At 44.4% G+C, this 7,873-nt stretch overlaps 1 long non-coding RNA gene across 1 annotated transcript; it reads right to left on the reverse strand.

Moving 5' to 3' along the window:
• Positions 1 to 2,142: 2,142 nt before the first annotated feature.
• Positions 2,143 to 6,478, reverse strand: LOC115077094. Its single transcript, XR_003852951.1, has 2 exons — positions 6,145 to 6,478; positions 2,143 to 4,983 (listed from the first exon to the last, which is right to left on the reverse strand). It is a non-coding gene; the product is annotated as an uncharacterized LOC115077094 (long non-coding RNA).
• Positions 6,479 to 7,873: the final 1,395 nt, after the last annotated feature.

The following is a 7,873-nucleotide window of genomic DNA, read 5'->3' on the forward strand; positions in this document are numbered from 1 at the left end:
ACACAAGGGGTCTTGCTTCTCCTTTTACGACTGGGAATGCTGAAGCCACGAGTTGCTGTGCACTCCTTGGTTGTAGCTTTGGGAACTGCTTGTAAGGTCCCTTACCCCGCCAATTCTCCCAAGATACACCAGCAAAATCTTGGTGACCAGTGAGAGAGGGATGTTTGCAAAGTGCACAGAATTGTATTGCAGTTCCAGAGAAGTCCCAGGCTTGATCTATCAGTCTCCGCCCCTGCCGACAAATGGAAATAACCTAGAAAAACAGGCTCACTTTTTTTTTTTAACATTTATTAAGGAGAGGAAATATGGGACCTGATCAAATGCTAAATTCCTTGGAAATGTATCGCTGTTCACAACCCTCCAGTGCTTCGATAATATTTTGGTTTTGTCCACTCTTTTCTTGCGTTTTGCTGGAATCTCCAGCATGTTGAACGCCCAGCCACGTTCGCCCTCCTGATGTACCAAGTCTCCAGCAAAACTCTTGCAGCTCTGTAGTCTGCCCTCGAATGCTCTCCCACACGCAAGTTTTCCTGCCCCCACCACTGGCCTGGAGTCTCGGAGGCCACTGGGCATGAGGTGGGGGAGTTCTGTTACTCTGTTATTGCTGTTTCTTTCCCCTGGCAGGTTCAACATTTTACTCTAAATTAGTGAGTGCTGGGCTTCTAATTCCTAAAATATGTGAACAGAGCTTCCCAAACCTGTCCTGGTGACCCCACAGCCAGCTGGGTTTTCTCAGGATCTCCACACTGAACGTTGCATGCAGTATATTCAGATTTATCTCCTGTATATTAGAGAACGGGGTAGGCAACTCTGGTCCTGGAGTGCCACAAACAGGGACGGCTTTCAGGATATCTACGATGAATATGCATGAGTTAGATTTGCATGCACTAATGCTGGGCATATTGTCAATATCCTGAAAACTGTTGATGACCTTCCAGGACCGGAGTTTCCTATCCCTTTTATGGAAAGAGACAAAAAAAAAAAAAAAGATTCCTTGGTCCACCAGGTCTGCTGGTGTCCACCTGCTGTCACAAGTCCATACTTCCTCTGTGGCTTTCTCCCTTCACCACTGCTGTAACACTGGAAGCAAAGACTATACGGCCCATCCATACCAACTCACGCAGCTTTACCAATCACTGCCACCCCCTCTCCTGGCCAACCCTGGCTTACCTGCGCTGATCCGCTGCACTTTCAGGAGGGCTTGGCCTTAGATTTTCAGAGGAGATGCTTCACCCTCAACCTTTTCTATTTTTCATAGAATCAAAATGCAGTTCCGTTGTAACAAGATACTGCTCCCGTCCCGCTTTTCTCAGGGAAATGAAACCTCACGTCTACAGTGTACGGGGGAAAATAGAGCTAACTGGAAGCCTAATAAAATTGTCTTAAATAACTTTTTTTTTTTTTTAATGTCCCCATTAAACCTGAAATGGACTGGCTCTGGAAACGATACAGTGGGTTCAGACCTTACCTATAGGGATGGTAGGGTCTAGGTGCACCAACTTGAAAGGGAAGGGGGTGACTGCTGCTACTGCGGCAGCAGGCGTGAGTTGAGATTGCCCCTCCAAGGAGGTGCCTCTAGTTTTGGGGCCGGTAAGGTCACTGGTGCTGCTTAGGCAGCGGAGAGGTGAAGATGGTAGAGATCAGAGCATGTTAGGCTTTGGTCGGAGGTGACAGTTTTATATGATTTGGTATTGGTTTCATTTATCTTCCACTTTTTCTGGCACTTCAAAGCGGATACCTGAATGCACCTGACCTTGGTCCACCAGCTGACTTAAGTAGTGTGTTGTGTTTTGTTTGTTTTTTTTAAATATTTTGTAAGGCACTCCAGGCCGTCTTTTGGCAGGACATCTAATAAATGCAAGGTAAGAAAAAAAACAGCAGATCTAGATTTAGTTTCAAAGTTCTCTTTCCCCATTCATACATAAAATGTTCAAGGCATAGCACAATATACAAACGTAATCTTTAAAACGGGTTAAAAAGAACAAAAAGGCAGACATGACCATGCAGGTGACAATATCCTGGCAAAGCTTCCTGTTGTCTAAATTCTTCTGCCATGGACCTAAATTCAGACATTGACTCATGAGGAACAGGACCATTACTGACTGAAGGCATGCGTACATACAGTGCCTATGTGTTTAAGGCTTTTTTTTTTTTTGAAAGTTTGTATGCATGCATTTGCCTTAAGTTGCTTGGGCAGGCCATTGAAAAATCCCTTTCTGTAGTCCTGTCCAAATCTGCCGCCCTTTGTGGAGGTATTTTGAGTAAATGTGTTTTGTTTGCTGAGCAGAGCGCTCGAGATTGCTTGTACAGATGAAATGCCGTGTCGATCCATTGACTAGATGCACATAAAATCATTAAATGATGAAAGAGATGATGTCTTGGTATTGGATTCGCCAGCAACCGGTGGAGTGATGAAAGCACAGGGGTTATGTTGATCCTTGCAGCTTGGCTACAGTAGGTATCCAGGTGGCTGAGCTCCTGAACAATTTGCAGAGCACGGGTAGAATCAGCTGGTGGACCAAGGTCTAGGGAATTATAGCAGTCTATACCATTCAACACCAGAGACTGTAACGCAAAACAGATATCCTGTTTCTCCCAGAGGTTTGACAGCTGCAGCTTAAAAAAGGACTTCACTGATACGCTAGTGTTGATAATGACTAAACTTTTTACTTTCTGTGAAATCTGAATACAGATACCTTGAAAGGAGAGGTAGTGAAACTCCCTTCACCAAAAATAACTGGCAATTTCAGTGATGGACTGTCAAACGTCATCTCTTGACCAGTTTCAGAATGGCAGTAGGACAGGAATTTAAGGGACATGAAGACTGATTTCATTTTAGAGTTAATCTTGATGGTAGCGTCATGTGACACGGGGTCAAATGTGTTTCCCATAGGGGATTGGGCGCAGTGCGGCATCTCTAAAGGGCCAGTTGTAATATGCTGAAAGCTATTGCAGGTGTTTGTGATCGATGGCGCTGAAGTACGTGGCAAACTTGACTACGCCACTCCTTTGTAGCTTACAAAGTGACAGAATTGTGTGTGGCAGTCTCAAAGTAATTTCCACAGTGTGTATTCTGTTAGAATACTATTTCTTTTTGGCTGCATTGACCAATTCTGATATGCTGTTAACTAAAGCTGCTTTTATGTTCCAGTTATCACATTAGGATCTTTTGCTCCAGGCCTCTGAATACCTGTTTCATTGTTTTTTAAAAAGGAGGAGAAGGGAGGGTCTTGTGTTGATGCTTCAAGTGTGCAGTTCTAACAGGTGCGATCTTCATTTGAGACAAAGAAAATTGCCAGGTTGCAACAGCTTGTTTTATATTATTTTCCTCAGTCTATTAATCTTTGTGACAACAGAGTTTAGAAGTGGTCAGTATCAAAATGACCCCTTTTGAACCATAACTCGCTGTGTACCTGTATCTACAGCCTTTAGAGCTTTTAATGTACAATTGCAAGGAATAAGGTCGAACCAAGGCACCACCGGGGCCTAGAGAGGAGGTGTGGCTTGTGCTAATAGATCAGGATTAATGGAAAGCAAGTCCAGCATATTCCCCAGTCAATGTGTACAGAAATGTTATAAATTGTTCCCCCTCCCATGGTCTGGAGAAAATCTTCTGCGGAGTTAGGAAGCAGATCCTGATCAATATGTAAACTGAAGTCACCGAGCACAATTGTTTGTTTTTTTTTTTTTTAAATCGAGTTCCAAACCCAAAGAGCTTTTGGTGTTAGTCTGGGACATAAGGCCTGGTGGACCAGTAGGGTAGGCAAAAGTTGGCAAATGTAGAGGGAATTGGTATCTCTTGGGGACTGCAGCATCAGTAGTGCTTCTTCTCCTTGGTAATGTAGCATTAACTCACCACCTCACTTGGTATGGGCCCTGGATTGAGAGGGAGCAGTATATCCAATGTGACGTATTTGATGCAGTATCAAATAACCTGACGTGCATAAACTTCCACCCTAGCAAGTAACGGGGGATGATTTGGGGGGGCTCTGAAATATTTTTCACTGGGAGATTTAGACTGTGCTGCTGCTGGTAAGTTGTGAGCTGCTGCTTATCAGGCCAGAACAATGCCAGTCATTCAGGCTGGTTCAGAGGGGAAGGGGGAGGTGTTGCCTATTGACTCCCATCCATTCAAGGGGCCTTCGGGGGAATAAAAAGGCCCTGAAGATTCTCTCCCGGCCATTGTGAGTTTTACTGCAGTCTCTTAATGCAGTGTTTTGTAAATGTGCAACCAGGGCTGTAGTTGTTGTTAGCTTTAAGTACATAGCATTAGCTCCCCTGCTGAGTATATGATTGCCCTGACCCTTGCATAGCAACCCCACCAGCACAAGAGAAGCACCTTCTGTAAGGCAAAGCATTTCTCTGCCCCTCTGTTCGGGCACCGGGAGGGATTTTTGGGAATGCTCTCCTCACCTAGGCCGGCTTTATCTCCTTGGGAAAACTCTTGGGAACACGAATGGAAATTGAGAAACAGGTGTGGAGAGAGGTTTTAAGGTAGGCAAGGCCCGTTTCTTGTTAATCACACATGGCTCCCTCTGTCTTGCTCTTCTCCCATTCTGTTTTTGGGGAAAATGCTTGGGAAATGACAACCTTAGGTAATACAAGGCACCTATTCCTAGGATTTGGAATTTTTATGATTGATTGCCCTGTTTTGGTTTTTCTTTGACCTTTTTTCATTTTTTTAAAGAAACTTTTATGAAAGTTAATAAATTGCTGGATGTTTACTATATAAAAAAAAAAAAAGCCCAGGGGTGGATTAGCTCTAGTGCCAAACCCTTCCAGAATAAGTATCAACACTTTTCACCCTTTTGCCAAATCCACAAGTGGGCCAGGAGTTTGGTTTCTGTTTGCTTTGGAGGTTTAAAGCCAGGATCTTGTGTTTGCTTTATTTCAAACCAGTATCTCCTAAGCTGTCCTGTAACGACTTCAGTTAGTCGGAAAGGCAGTGTAGAAATTTGTGTTCCTCTTTTCAAGAGCTAGTTGCTGAAAGAAAAGGCATAATTATGTAAATACAAAACAAAACTATTTTCTCTCCCATATGAGAATGCGTGTACATATCTTTTAAATCAATAGTAATAAGTAGAGTCTGACACAGTAGCTTAGTGCTGTGCACTCTGCCTTGCTAAGCAGGAGAGCTGCCTCCAGAGGAAGGGCTGAACTAAGTGATGCTCCTGCCTGACACCTAGTGGTTGTAGAAGGAGCAACGATAGACGTGGTGCTGCAGAGAGATGCACCTTCCTCTGTCAGCCACGGGGGGCAGTGTGCGCGTGCATATTTTAAAGGTACAAGGTTGCCAAGTGTCCCCTTCAATTCATGGCCAAAAAACACAAAATGGGAGGAAACCTTTAGTGAATGAGCAAGACGGAGGGAGCCTCTTGAGATTAAGGTTTAAACAGCCCTTGGTGTGACCATACCTTAACATTTCACTTTTTTTTTTTTTTTCTAAGCATCAGGGTGGGAAATAGGACTACCTGAAGTCTGAAGTAAAGGGGACACTTTGCAACCAGGCATCTTTAAAATATGAGATGTGGAAATAAATAGGGGAATTTCCCCAGACTCCTTAAACACAAACAGATGGAGAGGTTCTGCAGAGAAGTGTACAGATTTATTTATTTTTTAAGTTTTAAAACATGGCTTCTCTTTTTCTTTTTCTATAGGATTGTCAAGATTTTTAGACACGCATTTCTAGAAAATTCATGGCTGACGTAGCGTGGTTGCTGTGACAGTCTACTTGCATGCCCAGAAACAAAGATGAGTTAGAAAGCATATAAGGTGACACATTTTCCTTGGATTGGCTTAATACATTTCTTGACTTACAAAATCCATCAATTTCAAATCCGACCTAATGTGAATCCACGACTATTTTAATAAGGTTTGAGGGTGTCCTGCTTCTTTCATAGTTTAGTCGTTATATTTATTCACTTGTCGGGGGTGCTGTGGGTACAAAATCACCAGACCCGTAATGGAAAACAGAATGATATTGTGTGGATTTTCACAGCAGTATCTCAGAAGAAAATATGTATTTTACTTCACCAAATTATAACTGGTGCCAGGAAATCGTAAGGTTCTCCTGTGCCTCCTCTCTTCCCTTCCCTGCCAACGCTATGCTCTTTGCCAAGTTTATTCTCAAATTTCATGGCTTACCTTGCAGCAGGAAAACATTTTAGCCAGGGTCCTTTCTCAGGGGGACCATTCTTGACTTGCCCTGTCGCATTAAGAAGACCCACTTCCTTAGAATTCAGAGCTCCCGGTTTTGATGGCTAAGAGATCCTCGGACGAATTATCCACTCCTTAAGCAGCGCTCAAGTCGCACCGTACTAAATCAGATCTGCCTCGGGGGGGGCCACGAGCTTACTGCGGATCCAGAGGGAGCTCCCATTGGTATCTATCGGGATTGTGAACTGCTGTGACCCATGTTCCTCATAAGGACGGTCATGTGAGCGCAGTCTGCACGGTCCTGGGCCTATTAATAAGCTATGATGCCGAGCTGTTGATCTTTTTTTTTTTTTTTTTTTCGGGATACTGTGATGGCAGTTCACTTCTGCTCGACTTCTAGGATGTGGCGGCTTTGTCGTCACAGTTGCCCGTGAAAGCTTTTGGCAAACGCTCCCGGGGAGGGCGTGGTGTGTCAGTCCGTACGTGGGCAGAAAAAAGCCATTCTTGGAACTTCTGTAAGGTAGTCGCGTGCTGGGGCCTCGGGCAGAGCGCAGTTTGACTTCCTAACTTTGTAAGGATGGGAGGAGCAGGAGACAGGTAGTAGGAGGCCTGTGCAGGTTTTTGTATTAAAAAAAAAAAAAAAAAAAAGCGATTCTCTGCATTGTAGAATGTTCTCCATCAATCAAATTGTTTGGTACAGGATCACTAGCAATCCTGACTCCAGAGGATCCGTTTTGGAGCACAGATTATAGACTTTTTTGCACTGTGTGGTCGCAGTAGCCTGGCACATGAGAACACGCTGCTCTGTACAAAATGAGGATCACTTGAGAATTTTTAAGAATGTGAGGGGGAAAATGGGAAGGAATTTGGCCAGGATGGTCTTGAGGGGGAAGGGGAGCTGCCTTGTGAGTGGGCCAGCTGGCAATAGCAGCAAGGCGTGGGTGGTGGAAGCTTGTGCACCTTTAAGAGTCTGCCGATCTTAGAATTCTGAACTAAAACCCATCAGGGACTATATATTTCACTTTTTTTTTTTTTTTTCTTCAGCCTGGCAATTTTCTGTTAGGTCCTTTGGTTGAACTGGAAGCCCAGTTTTGATTTGCAACTGCCTGGGCTTTCTCTGCTATTTTTAACCCTCTTCTGGATCGGCCTTCTATGACAGAATCAAGCTAACAGCTGGGCCTGTCTAGCAGGTTGCAGGTACAGAAGTAACGAGAAGATCTAGTGAAAATATGGGTCGATCTGCAGGCTGGATGTTCGAGCAATGGCTACGCTAGATTTGCTAGCTATTTAGGTTATGGAGCTTCGTGCTTGGCCATGGCGAAAAAAAATCGGGGGGGGCTGAGAGAGCTAATTGGGGATCTTGTACAATAGAAGAGAAAAAGATTGTCCAGGGTAAGAAGTATCTTACAAGTACTCACCCTCTGTCGATGGTATCTGGGATGTATCCTCTACAATGTGGACAAAATAACTGGGCAGACTTTTTTTTTTTCTGCCATCGCGGTCTACTGCGTACACCAGCCATGAAAACTAGAATTTGTGCTCGGAAATCAAACCCAGGTCTCCAGCATGCAGAACTGCCACTGGGCTGTCGGGCCGGCTCCTGTATCGGTGACTCTACTACAAACACTCAGGCTGATACAGTACAGTGCGCTCCGGTGGAGCGCACTGTTAACCCGCGTTTGGACGCGCTAGCTTTACCCCTTATTCGTCCAACCCC

Source organism: Rhinatrema bivittatum, chromosome 15 (genome assembly GCF_901001135.1).
Source record: "Rhinatrema bivittatum chromosome 15, aRhiBiv1.1, whole genome shotgun sequence".
In the NCBI taxonomy this organism is placed as follows: Eukaryota; Metazoa; Chordata; class Amphibia; order Gymnophiona; family Rhinatrematidae; genus Rhinatrema; species Rhinatrema bivittatum.